Source organism: Musca autumnalis, unplaced genomic scaffold, assembly GCF_047663935.1.
Source record: "Musca autumnalis isolate F117 unplaced genomic scaffold, ASM4766393v1 scaffold_3, whole genome shotgun sequence".
Classification (NCBI taxonomy): Eukaryota; Metazoa; Arthropoda; class Insecta; order Diptera; family Muscidae; genus Musca; species Musca autumnalis.
The window spans coordinates 128,297,293-128,311,406 of NW_027411866.1; the positions used below are offsets into that span (position 1 = coordinate 128,297,293).

Genomic DNA, 14,114 nt, shown 5'->3' on the forward strand with positions numbered 1-14,114 from the left:
ACTGTGACCAGTTTTGTCATGCATTTCATAGTCATTTTGGTGATCAAATGCATGTGCTATTTTAGCTCACTACCAGTTCGCCTAACTCAATATTGTTGTAGTACAGTGTATTTTTTGTGTTTATCAAACATAGACCATCCAACGCCCACAACACAATTTTGAACAATAGAACAAAATCGATACAAAAGCCGACATCAAAACAAAAACTGTCTCAAATTGCATTTCAAACCCACACATTTGGTCTGTTCCTTTACGTGCAAGAATCTTAAAGTTTTACTACTTTTTACTCGAAAAGCGTTCCTTTACTTCAGACACCATACAATTCATATGGGGGCAGTTTTCAACTTTTTCTACTTTTGCCGGTTTTACCATTTTCAAAAGTAAAGGAACAGACCAATTTTGTTCTTAAAATAGACTTAGAAATGAAATAATTTGATAAAAAATATTTCAAACATGAAAACTACATTTGTAGTTTTAAATCTTATCTTAAAAGTTGGGATGTGATTTTAGAATCGCAGTTTTGTAAAGCAAAAAACAATGAAACAATAATCGAAAAAAATACTACAAAATTGAAAATAAATGGAATCTAAATATAGAAGGGGATATAGCTCAGTGGTAGAGCATTCGACTGCAGATCGAGAGGTCCCCGGTTCAAACCCGGGTGTCCCCTTAAGTTTCAATTTTTTTCTTTATGTTTTTTTTCATAGATATGTATGTATGTACCCAGTGTCGGATGTCCGACACGTCAGAAAAATGTCGGAAGGAAAATCGTTCAGATTTCGTTCCGATTTCTAAACGATTTTTCGGGGGGGAAATAGTTCAGATTTTGTACCGATTTCGTTCCGATATCGGAGCGAATGTCGGTCGGAATTAAATTTCCCTTCCGAATTTCCCAATGATTTTCTTCAGATTTCGTTCCGAAATCGATCGGATTTCGCTCTGACATTTCGTTCCGAAATTATGTCAACCACTTCACACAACTCTCTTTAAGATATCGTTACGATTTATAGATTTTTGACGTAAAAAACCATTTCGGACACACAGTTCCCCGATGAAATTGAAAAACTATGCCAAAGGAAATGTCCGATGTATTTAGAGTCTACTTTCGTTTTTGCTCTTTTAAATGGGCCACATTTTTACTGAAAAATTTAGCACGATCGTGACCAACGTGCAAGTTGTGATAAATCTTGTCATGCAGGATTCAAATTTTACAAAAAACGTAGTTTTTTGTGAAGGCACGAACACGCACTAGTCACGGCACGACACGCGCCCTCTACATTCTTCGATCCCTTCCAAAAAATGAATTAAACCATAGAATTGCTTGTACAGTTGAACGTGTGCCAAAGTTATTCTACAATAATTTCTTCACGAAAATACTTTTTATTTCCAAATGTAAATTATTCGCTTAAATGTGTTAAATTCACACGTACAAATTTTGCAGCAAAGTAAGTTTGTACGTGTGAATTCAGACTATAAGTATGACCAAAGAAACCTTCGATTTGAGAATTCCTTTGGCCTTATCTGAACTCAAAAAACTGTATTTATAAACATGACAAAGAAAATATAAGGCTTCCCATAGTTTTTTTCTTATGCATTTCATAGTAATTTTTGTGACCAAACTTAGCTTAACCTTTTACCACCACTAACAGTTCGCCTAACTCTATATTGTTGTTTGTTGTACAGTGCATTTTGTATGTTAATCAAACATAGACCAACCAACACCCACACAATTTCAACAATGGATCAAAATCGAAACAAAAACTGTTTCAAATTGCATTTCAAACCCACACATTTTGTTCTTAAAATAGACTTCGAAATGAAAAAAATTGATAAAAAATATGTCAAACATGAAAACTACAGTTGAAGTTTTAAATCTTATCTTAAAAGTTGGGATGTGATTTTAGAATCGCAGTTTTGTAAAGCAAAAACAATGAAACAATAATCGAAAAAATACTACAAAATTGAAAATAAATGGAATCTAAATATAGAAGGGGATATAGCTCAGTGGTAGAGCATTCGACTGCAGATCGAGAGGTCCCCGGTTCAAACCCGGGTGTCCCCTTAAGTATTCATTTTTTTCTCCTTATGTTTTATGCATATGCACGTAAATATACATATTTGGCGTGTAATAGGGATGTGTAGTGAGGAATATAAAAGATACTACGATACTGTGAAACATATATGTAAATATTCATAAATCCCACAACATAGGCATATAAAATTGACTTAAAAATAAAAGACTTCTTTGCATTCTGAAATACGGTGAAGGAAATGTGTGAACTGATGATAAATTGAACCCATAGTATTGAAATAAATTGTTCTCTGAATCAAAACACTTTATTATTAACCTCTGTTGTTACCAAATCTCCTAACACATTATACAGAGATTAATTGTAAGTATTTCAGAGAGATTAATTGTATCATTACCAGTTCGCCCTCATTTTAAACATCTAACAACATTTTCCCAAAAATTGCTGCGAACATTTCGACACCTCCAAATAATAGTATGCTAAGTCTAAAAAGTGAGTTTTGCAGGAGAAGCTCTCAAAGTTTGGAATTTTTTTGAACTTCAGTACTATGCTAAGTAAATATTTGTTTATAACTTCTGTTCGGATTGACCGATCATTACCAAAATTAGACAGAATTTAAGTTAAAGGACGTACGAAACCTCCAAATAATTGATTGCTAATTCTGAAAAGCGAGTTTTGTAGGACAAGCTCTAAAAGTTTGAAATTTCTTTGACCTTCAGTACTATGCTAAGTAAATATTTGTTTATAACTTCTGTTCGGATTGTCCGATCATTACCAAAATTTGACAGAATTTAAGTTAAAGGACGTTAAATATAAAAATGTAAAGAATTTGAAAACATGCTAAGTCGACTTAGCATACTATTATTTGGAGGCGTCGATTTGTAGTGTATTGTAATGTCTTTACAACTGATAATGATGATGAGTTTGCTCCCTCCTACACATTACATGTTTTTTAGGACAAACTAAATGTGTTAATTTTTTTCTTCAAAAATAGACTTCCCCCAAAAAAATGTATTTGATAACAAGTGAGCCAAGGCTATAGTCGGGTCGGGGCCGACTATGTGATACCCTACACCACTACCCCTGTTCATAAGCTTTTGACTAATAAAATTCAAAATATTAAAATTGGGATAGCTTAGCGCCTTTGCTCTGAATGTCTTCATTAACACAAGTCAATTTTTTTGAAACGCATTTAAGTGCATCGACAGTACAACCCAAATAAAAAATGGAAAATTGGGATGTATGCCAACCATCAATAGGCTTCTTTCTCTGTTAGACCCCCATCAACCCCCAAAATTTCGTGAGGATCCGATCAAAATTTCGTAGTGTGATTGCACAAAAATGGAAAAAGGGATGCATTACCGACTATTGCGATATCTCTGTTGGTTGACCACCTATGACAACCTACTTCACATCCTTGTAAAGGTGATATTTTCTACTTTCCTTGCCAGGTTTTGCTTTCGATATACCTCCTACAGAACGGAGATATTAACTTTGAAATAAAACGTTGGCCTTTTTGCCAAACATTCAAAAATCAAAAGGTTTTTTCCTCTGTGGGACCCCCAATAACACCCAAAATTTCGTGACGATCCAATTAAAATTGCGACCTGTAGCGTGATTTCCAAAAAAGTGGAAAAATGGGATGTATTACCGACTATTGCGATATCTCCGTTATTTGGATACCTACGCCAACCTGCTTCACATCATTGCAATGATGGGATTTTTACTTTCATTGTCAGACTTTGCTCAGGTCAGGAACCAAAGCTGTGATATTCATCATTATTATTAAAATCGCAAAAATGAAAAGTTGTGTTCTATTAGCGGCTTTTGCGATATCTTCGTTGTTTGACCACCTACGAAAACCTACGTAACATCGTTGCAAAGGTTATATTTTCTACTTTCATCAGCAGGTTTTGCTTTTGATATACCCCTTTTACAAGCAGAGATATTCGCTTTGGAAAAAAAACTTTGTCTTTTTCTCCAAATAAGTTTTTTGCCCATTACGACCCCTAAATATTATCCGACCATCACCAAAATCAATACGCTTCTTCATCTGTATGACACCCATTAACCCTCAAAATTTCGTGACGATCAAAATTGCGACATGTAGCGTGATTACAAAAAAATGAAAAAATGGGATGTATTGCCGACTATTGCGATATCTCCGTTATGTGGCCACCTACGCCAACCTACCTTGCATCACTGTAAAGATGAGATTTTCTACTTTCATAGTCAGACTTTGTTTTTGGAAGATCCCCAACCGAAGCTGTGATATTCGTCATTATTATTAAAATCGCAAAAATAAAAAGTTGGGTTCTATTAGCGGCTATTGCGATATATTCGTTGTTTGATCACCTACGAGAACCTACTTTACATCATTAGAAAGGCGATATTTTCTACTTTTATTGTCAGGTTTTGCTTTTGGTATACCCCGTATAGAAGCTGAGATATTCGCTTTGGAAAAAAAACGTTGTCTTTTTATCTACATAAGTTTTTTGCCCATTCCGACCCCTAAATATTATCCGACCATCACCAAAATCAATAGGCTTCTTCCCCTCCGGGACCCCCATCAACATCCAAAATTTCGTGACGATCCGATCAAAATTGCGACCTGTAGCGTGATTACAAGGTTTAGATGGACAGACGGACAGACGGACGGACTGACGGACGGACGCACATAGCCAGATCGACTCAGCTCGTCGAGACATTCATTTTGGTATATATAAGTATGGGTCTACGGCCATTATTTCGATGCGTTACAAACTTTTTGGCCAAAACCAACTTATAATACCCTCCCCACATAGTGGTGTAGGGTATAAAAATGTTTAAACATTTAAACTACATTTGTATTTAAAATCTTAAAAGGAAGTTGGGATGTGAACTTGGAATCCCAGTTTAGAAGAAATTTAATTTTAAAAGAAATTAACTAGAAAATTACAATTAAATTCATTATTAATATAAGAGGGGATATAGCTCAGTGGTAGAGCATTCGACTGCAGATCGAGAGGTCCCCGGTTCAAACCCGGGTGTCCCCTTAGTAATTCTTTTTTTTTTATAATTATGACTAATGGAATAGAGTTGGTAATATTAAAAACATACTATATACAGTCGAACCTCGATTATCTGTAATGGTCGGGACCGGAGGAATTACGGATAATCTATTTTCCCGTATAATGGAGTAACACTAGCCTAAACAACCACCACTACCACACTAAAAAATCAAATATTTATAGATTTCGTTTGTTGTCGGAAAACACTCACTATATCAACAGCATTATTTCGCATATACAATTTTTTTAATTTCTTTAATATAAATGCAAGATCTAATCACTCAAGCTAGTGCTGATGGAATCAAAATTTATGTACATATGGTTCACATTGTTCTGATTTACAAGATATACAATTCTTCATTAGGAAAAATCAATTAGAAGAAAAACGTTTAAAGAACAATATTCACAAAGTTAAATAAAAAAGCTAATTTCAAAATAAAATAAAAAACTAATTTCAAAATAAAATAAAAAAGAAACTAATTTCATCAAAATAAAATAAAAACAAAAAAACAAAATTTTTATAGAAAAAATAATCTTATAAAAAATATAAATAGAGTTTCGAATATACATAATTAACTTTTTCTTGCTTTAAAGAAGGTTATTTTGAAATGAATGAATTGGTTCATATTTTGCAAAAAAAATCATATATTCCATGTTTATGCTTCATTCGAAAAAGAAACCAGTATTAATTGCTTTATGAATTAGGTTCATACAATGTAAAAATCTGAACATTGGAAACAATTTTAGAACACTATTCATAAATTGCATGAATTTGTTTTTTTCTGCGCTGTTTCTGATGTATTTTTAATCAAAAAATATGGGCTCTTACAAGTAGCTATAAACAAAACCAATTTTGAATTTAATGTGGAGTTTAAATGATTGAAACTGTTCTAAAATAATTCGTTTTTGTATTATTTCCGTCCATTGAAATTTCATAGAATAATTCCGGATCATAAAGATTTTCGCGGTTAATTGCCGTAAAATGAACAAAAAATGCTGTGTTTTCCATTCCAGGATAATGTAGGTTTACGTATAGCATTTCCAAATTAAATGAAACCTTTTCCAAATTGAATGAAACCTTTTCCAAATTGAATGAAACCTTTTCCAAATTAAATGAAACCTTTTCCAAATTAAATGAAACCTTTTCCAACTCAAATGAAACCTTTTCCAAATAAAATGAAACCTTTTCCAAATTAAATGAAACCTTTTCCAAATCAAATGAAACCTTTTCCAAATTGAATGAAACCTTTATTTTTATTGAAAGAAAAAAGTCACAATATTTTGAAAAGAGAAAGAAATAAAAAATTATATGGGTTTTTAACGATTTTTTACTTAAATTCTAATGTTAAGTAATAATATTAAGGTGTAACTCCCTGCATGTTTTGCTTCCTTGAACTTAAACATTTCATCATTTTTGGGAATCAATTAAGGTTATAGCGAAATAATCCTAAAAAGAGAATTTAGGCTTATAGAATTCCTAATAACACTGTGACACAAAATGGAGGTGAAAATCTGGGGCAGAGATAATTCCTTTTAGGGATGAAAGCCCTTGGTGAGTATATTAAGAATCCCGAAGGACAGATCCGCCGTGAGTCGAACACCGTGCACGGTGTGCCTTAAGCAAATTTAAATGGAAGGTTGTTACACCTGGGAAGTTTTTGCAGATTCTGAAACTACAATGCTCATAGATGAGAAATATCAAGAAACAAAGAAAATCGCCGGAGGGATTTTGAAATAAATCGCGATTTAAGTTCACATTTTTAGGGGTTCTTTAGGTTTTCACGATTTTACTTGGAAACCGCGAGTCCTATGTAAATGGGCCTGCAAAAAATGTTGTAGCTGTGAAAATTCTCCACAAGATTGACCTTTATGATATTTTCGTAGGTTTTACCGTTTTTGAGATATATAAGTTCAAATTGGGACATTGCACTGACTGTATCGCCTCCTTATAAAACAATGTCATGCACCTTAACTAACTTTTGCTGAAAACCGCTTACATATGGGAAGATTTCGCGGATTCTGAAATAGCAATGTTCATAGATAAGAAAAATTAAAAAAACCGAAAAAATCGGCGGAGGGATTTTTAAATAAATCGCGGTTAAAATTCACAATTATAGGTTTTTTTATGTTTTCACAATTTTGCTTGGAAACCGCAAGTCGTATCGAAATCAGTCTAAAGGAAATGTTGTAGCTGTGAAAATTCTCTACAAGACTGACCGATAGTTTTTTCGTAGGTTTTACCATTTTTGAGATATAGAGGTTCGGTTCAAATTTTTAGGTTTTTATCTTAAGTCTTCAAGATTTTGCTTGGAAACCGCAAATCATATCAAAATGGGACTAAAGAAAATGTTGAAGCTGTGAAAATTCTTTTCAAGATTGGATGATTAATTTTTTCCTAGGTTGTACCATTTTCAAGATATATAAGTTTAATTTGCGAAATTGCAGTAATGACATTGTTTTACAAGGAGGCGATACAGACAGTGCATTGTCTCAATTTGAACTTCTATATCTCAAAAACAGTAAAAGCTACGAAAATATCATAAAGGTCAATCTTGTGGAGAATTTTCACAGCTACAACATTATTCAGGCCCATTTACATAAGACGTGCGGTTTCCAAGTAAAATCGTGAAAACCTAAAGAATCCCTAAAAACTTAATTCGCGATTTATTTGAAAATTCCTCCGGCGATTTTTTTTTTTTGTTTCTTGATATTTCTCATCTATGAGCATTGTAGTTTCATAATCTGCAAAAACTTCCCAGGTGTAAGCACCTTCCATTTAAAATTAGTTAAGGCGCACCGTGAATAGTATTCTTGAAAGAATAGTTATAAATGTTAGATACCTTTAAATTTTAAAAAAATATTTTGAGTAAAATGTTCCTAAAATTACCGCTGTAGCTACAATTTAAAACAATTTTTGGGCGAAGTCTTTTCATAATTAACACGATCTTTGGTCGAATGCGAGATTCTTCTTTTGGTACACAATATTATATTTGTAAGGTCTTTTACTATTCGTAGATCACAATTTCTGTTTTAATTTTTCAGTGGGAACAGCAAAACTAAAACAGAGGTTGAATTGCAATTAACAAAGAGATTACGAGATTATTATATAATAACGAAGTCGTTGTACATAATTTTTCAACTGTCGCACATTTTTAATCAAAAATTTATCTATTATGAACAATTTTGTAAACCGAAAACCGGGTTTTGCAAAAAAAAAAAAAAAAGGAAAATTTCAGTTAACCGAAAACCATTTTGTTTGGAAACCCCATTTTTCTGGACACCCTAGTAAAGATACTTCATACAATCCGTCGGAAAGGATGCTGAAACAACCTGTTCTATTGAACATGACTTGATAGACTTGTTGGTAAGGCTTCGACCAATGCGACTAAGTTAAGTCTTAAAAGAAGACTGTGAAATAACCTAAATTGAAAAAAATATATTTTGACTTAAGACGCTCTTTGAGTACATGTACGATATGCTTGTTATATCTCTGCAGAAGTTTGTCAAGGACAACGACTATTACATCATCAAAGGGGATATAGCTCAGTGGTAGAGCATTCGACTGCAGATCGAGAGGTCCCCGGTTCAAACCCGGGTGTCCCCTGACCAACGTTTTTTCATGCCTAGGTCCCTTCAGGACTTTATAAACGTCCATCCTTACGATGATGCAAGTGGACAAAAAAGAAAAAAAAATTTACATATTCACCTTATAAAGTCGACACATTGATAAGGAAAAGCTCGTTTAACATACAAATTTTTTAGGTAACGTACATTAAAAGTTATGTATGTATATAAAAATTAAGCAATTTTGGAAATTTACAATATCACATCGTTTGAATTTGATATTAAAGAACGACCAATGAATGAATGAACGACGTTTATAAAAACAAGTTGAAATTAAAAGTTGCATACAAAAAATATCTTTGCCAAGTTAAAAAAATCTCATAGATTCAATGAAGATGTTCATTTCTACTCCTATTTTAATTTTTTTTACATATTTTTCATTCAAAGAATTTTTCGATTTTATTCCAAGTCCCAAATTAAACAAAGACATTATTTTCATTGTGTTAAATATGGGGATATAGCTCAGTGGTAGAGCATTCGACTGCAGATCGAGAGGTCCCCGGTTCAAACCCGGGTGTCCCCTTGTCTATTTTGTGTTAATATAAACTATTAATACCAAGTAAGACTTATAGAAAAGACAGTTATTTCTTGAACTATAAATCATAAAAAGAAAGATTTCAGGATAATAAGTTGGAATTTTACATAAAAACAAAAATTAACCCTGGAGATTTTCAAGTGAATAAAACTTAGTAACAACTCGAATGACTTTATCACATTTTGTCATTGCACATTTGATGATGCAGCTCAGTGGTGGAACGGTAGAGCATTCGACTGCAGATCCGAGAGGTCCCCGGTTCAAACCCGGGTGTCCGTCCCCTGCATGAGACTTTTTTCGGCTAAAAACTTTTAGAATATTTGTTTCTAAAGTCAATAAAATTAACAAAAGACAAAGAATTTAATGACTTTTGTAATTTACTGAAGTCATTAAAATTAAAAAAAGAAAAATTATTCGAAATGGCAGTCATCGTTTTTATCTCGTCAGTGCTAATGTTTTAATGGAAGACATTTGATGCATATAATTCCAATTTTCATTGTGCACACATACAAGAAAACCAATGTCAAAATAAATGTCATAATCAACATCAGTTGCCAAGATAAGGCATGGGGATATAGCTCAGTGGTAGAGCATTCGACTGCAGATCGAGAGGTCCCCGGTTCAAACCCGGGTGTCCCCTTGACTGTTTTTTTATTTATTACACAAAAGAAAAATGTTAAAATTTTTATTTTTTGATTTATTACACAAATTCCGAGAATTTTTAATTTTGTATTCAAAATTTTGGTTAATCAAAACTTATGCAAAGATATGCAATTAATTAATGTTGATTTCATTATATTCAGTGCATAAAATTCGCATTTCCTTTTTATGTATCGAAGTCACTAATCTATCGGGCATATTTTGCCCGTTCGACACATGGGGATATAGCTCAGTGGTAGAGCATTCGACTGCAGATCGAGAGGTCCCCGGTTCAAACCCGGGTGTCCCCTGAATCGATTTTTTTATTTTTTTTTATAATAAATATTTTTTGTTTAATGTTATAATTTAAATGACAATTATATAACCAGCAAATAGTTTGACTCGAAAATTACAATTAAATAACCAAGTGTTCCTATACTGCATCTTGTTACATAAATCTAATCATTCTTGTTTTTTTCTTGTTGAATACATGAATCAACCTTAAAAATTTAAGAAAGGCAAATTAGTTTTCATATTCTTATGGAATAGCCTTTGCAAAATATCTCAGAATGAAAATTTGTATCAGTGCTTGTAGGTAGCTAAAAATTAACATGGATTTGAGTAGAGTTCAACAAATGATGTTAAAATTTAACAAATGTGGTGCCATTTTCACGACTTCGTTTGTATCGCATCGAAACAGACAGTGCAGTCAAGACTGATCTAAAGTCATTTCTTGATAGACAGATTTTGTATTATAAGTCGTTTTACTACAGCGGGAAGTCTAGTTTATAGCTGTTTTAGCGTATGATTTAAGTATTATAAAGGATGTTTTTCGGTCATTGAAGAATATAGTCGATTTTGAAAGTTAAGTTTGCTTCCTAACTCAAATCCTCGATATTATAAATTACTTGAGAAATTACTTTTGATATATCTGGAAAAAGATTAAATGCTATTATCAGGGAATCAGAAATATTCAAATTTAGAATTATTGTAACTTAACTTTTACCCAACTACCGATGTATAAAAATGTATACATATGGTAACATTGCACTATAGGTAATTTGCCCTGTTTTTGAGGCAAAAAGTCGATTTTGCAACTTTTAATAATAATAATTTTTTAGTTGGCATGGAAAAATAACATGTCAAAATTTATTAATATGAATGTACTTTTTCAAAATAGCGTCATTATCGCGGTTTATATTGCAGTCAAAGTGAGAATTTCGAAGAAGAACTAAAAAAATATATATTGTAAGGCATATTTCAATGTACTTAGCACCGCGGAAAAATAAACCAAATATAAATATATGTAAAATGGAACAGATTGGCAATTGCGAGAAAAATTTATTTCATATATAATATAGCTTAAACATTTTGGGTAGCGACCAAAAAACAAAAAAAGGTCAGAAATAAATATTTTATTTTTGTTAAACTCACTTCATATAGACTTATACTAAATTGGCCGTGTTTGGCCGTGATTTTGCCACCTAGAACACATTACTGAAAGTCTTCTGCATTGGTATTACTAATATTTACAATGTTTAAAAAAAGACTCAATAAATATAAACTTAAACTTAAACTTGGTATTACTAGGTTTCAAACCCCGATTTTGCCCGTTTTTTGATATTTATGAGATTTTATTAGGTTACTTCTCAATAAAAAGTCTTAAAATTGTGTAAGTTTGGTTTGAGGAAATAAATAATGAATATAAAAAATATTGTTGTCTACAATTTCATTGCAAGTAAAATAAGTAATAGCGACAAATTGTTCGTTATATCCGTGGTTTTCTATGAACGGTGCGGCAGTAGTAAGGTTTATTTTATCTCTCTTTAACATTTTTATCATTGATACGGTTTAAAGGAGTACTAAACTCGTCTTTATTAACATATGTTCAAAAAATATACAAAATTATTATAACAATTCGTTGGAAAATCTTCTCGCGGGGACAAAATTTGTGTTACTTACTACCGTGATCGCTTTCATCAGTTTGTTGTGTATAAGAAACCTAATGAAGATGGCATTGGAAAAAATAGCTTTGTTCGTTATATACGTAGTTGCTTATAACCGTTGTTCCTTATATCCGAATTTATCTGTAAAAATCTTTGTTTTATCTCACTTTTACACATAAATAATTTAAAAAGTTAAAAAAATCCTTTAATTCCGCTTTTATTAATTTTTGTCTCAAAAACAGGGCAAATTACCTATAGTGCATTGTATCGTTAAGGATACTTGCATACTGGAATTGATCCATAGTACCCTTAACCTTGTGTAATGGTCTGGCACCACGTGATGATACAGCACCCCAAAGCATAATGGATCCCCCGCCGTTTTAAGAGTACCACGGGTATATTTTGAATTGTACTCGGTACACTTATGCCCTAAACACATCCAACGTTTGATTAGTTTTGTGTCATTTCTGATAGAAGAATAGATGACAGCATTTTGCCTTTTATTCATCTACCAGAAGTGACGCAAAACTTTACTCAAACGTTGGACATGTTTTCAGCTTTAGGGCGACGTACATATTTTTCCATCTGGGGAGACTCTATTGATCTTCGTCCCATCGAAAAATAATACAGATGTCCAGTGGCGTTGCTTTCTTGCAAATTCCAAACGCAGCTTTCGAATTCGTTCTGACAGTAATGGCTTCTTCCGAGAAATTCGCCCAAAGAGTCCAGCTTCTCTTAAACGACGTTTTACAGTGTCTACTGATGGCTTTGTTGCATGTCCACCCGGATCTCGTTTGCGAATTTATGGGGATGTTTTTTTGATTCGCGGACTATTTTCATATCATCCCAGGCTGTCGTTATTCTGCTTCTTTTTTTACGGGGCAATTTTTCTGTAGTAAAATTCGTCTTAAAATATCTTATGGCGTTGTGCACCTGGTTTTGGATACTTTTAAGGCAGATGCAATTTGTCTACATGTCCCTCCATCACGATGCATTTGCACTACAATCTTCCTAGTACTGACGTCACAAGATATATTTCTACCCATGATAAACAATGGTATTTTTATTCGGCAAACTGTGTAATAACTAACCGTTAATAACTCTATTAATATGTATTAAAAAGATGTATATTTGCAATTTTTACTAAATGAACGGTCTGCGGGCGGAATTATATCTTCAAAAGTACTATATGACCTGCTTTATGGCTCTATGATTGCGGTCAGGACGGTCATATAGACCAGAATTCATTTTCGTCTATATGTTTCTCAAATAAATTATAGGATTCCATGTGGATAAATCGTGCTTATTATGAATGGATTTGATTTGAAAACTCTCGGATGAAAAGCTCGGCTTTCAATGAATGACCCATAGTGAAGCAATGAAATATATGTATGTACATCAGAATACTTGAGTAAAGTCATTAACAATGGGTAAGCAATTCCCTATATCTAAGACATTCAGCATTACATTTCAAAAACTTTGACTACATCACTCGTTCACTTCAAGAATGACTGATAAGAGACACTGAATTGACTTAAATGGCAAACAATGGCTTGAAAATCGAGACACTTTTTTGCACAATGTGAATTTTAAGCCCCGTTGGGGATATAGCTCAGTGGTAGAGCATTCGACTGCAGATCGAGAGGTCCCCGGTTCAAACCCGGGTGTCCCCTTATTGAGAGTTTCGTTCTTCGTTCAAGTCTATGACTTCCGGTAGACTTGAACTTTTTACTCAAAACCATGATTTATGTAAGAATTTGATAGATGTTATAGAGAAGCAGCATAAGATGACCTGTTGTTGGATATGGCGGTGGTTTCTAGAGGCGGGAGAAACATTGCGGCGAGGCTAGTCAAAAACTGCATAAAATATAATCCGTTTGAGCGAAACTGGACTTAAATGTCCTGCACCACCTTGCAATTAAAGCAAAATATTTCTTTTACATTGGATCGATACAGTGTATGCAAAGTTGCAAGTTTAATTAAATAATTTGATTTACTTTATCCATCACCTATTCTCCCCAGAAGTTTCTTGTTTTCTTTTGACATCAAAATCTAACAAAAAACTTTCCATTAGATTTGCAAAATAAAATCATTCTCAAATGACTTGTAATAAAAGAAAAGCAAACCAAATATTACAGTCATAAATATGTATCTAAATGACAAATATGTATGTAATTTCATCTCATACTAACATACGCACATACATATACCATTTGTTATTTAAATAGAATGAATGAATAATGGGGCATGACTAGAGATCAGGGAGTTCATATTGATATTTGCCTCGTAA

At 33.0% G+C, this 14,114-nt stretch overlaps 1 protein-coding gene and 8 non-coding genes across 9 annotated transcripts in view; 8 read left to right on the forward strand and 1 right to left on the reverse strand.

The window, feature by feature from the left end:
• Positions 1-14,114, reverse strand: part of rdgA (retinal degeneration A) — a 734,186-nt gene that overhangs the window by 404,970 nt on the left and 315,102 nt on the right. The window lies entirely within an intron of this gene.
• Positions 599-670, forward strand: TRNAC-GCA (transfer RNA cysteine (anticodon GCA)). The gene has a single exon. It is a non-coding gene; the product is annotated as a tRNA-Cys (tRNA).
• TRNAC-GCA (transfer RNA cysteine (anticodon GCA)) lies at positions 1,991-2,062 on the forward strand. Its single transcript has one exon. It is a non-coding gene; the product is annotated as a tRNA-Cys (tRNA).
• Positions 4,994-5,065, forward strand: TRNAC-GCA (transfer RNA cysteine (anticodon GCA)). Its single transcript has one exon. It is a non-coding gene; the product is annotated as a tRNA-Cys (tRNA).
• TRNAC-GCA (transfer RNA cysteine (anticodon GCA)) lies at positions 8,613-8,684 on the forward strand. Its single transcript has one exon. It is a non-coding gene; the product is annotated as a tRNA-Cys (tRNA).
• Positions 9,156-9,227, forward strand: TRNAC-GCA (transfer RNA cysteine (anticodon GCA)). Its single transcript has one exon. It is a non-coding gene; the product is annotated as a tRNA-Cys (tRNA).
• Positions 9,808-9,879, forward strand: TRNAC-GCA (transfer RNA cysteine (anticodon GCA)). The gene has a single exon. It is a non-coding gene; the product is annotated as a tRNA-Cys (tRNA).
• Positions 10,118-10,189, forward strand: TRNAC-GCA (transfer RNA cysteine (anticodon GCA)). The gene has a single exon. It is a non-coding gene; the product is annotated as a tRNA-Cys (tRNA).
• Positions 13,426-13,497, forward strand: TRNAC-GCA (transfer RNA cysteine (anticodon GCA)). The gene has a single exon. It is a non-coding gene; the product is annotated as a tRNA-Cys (tRNA).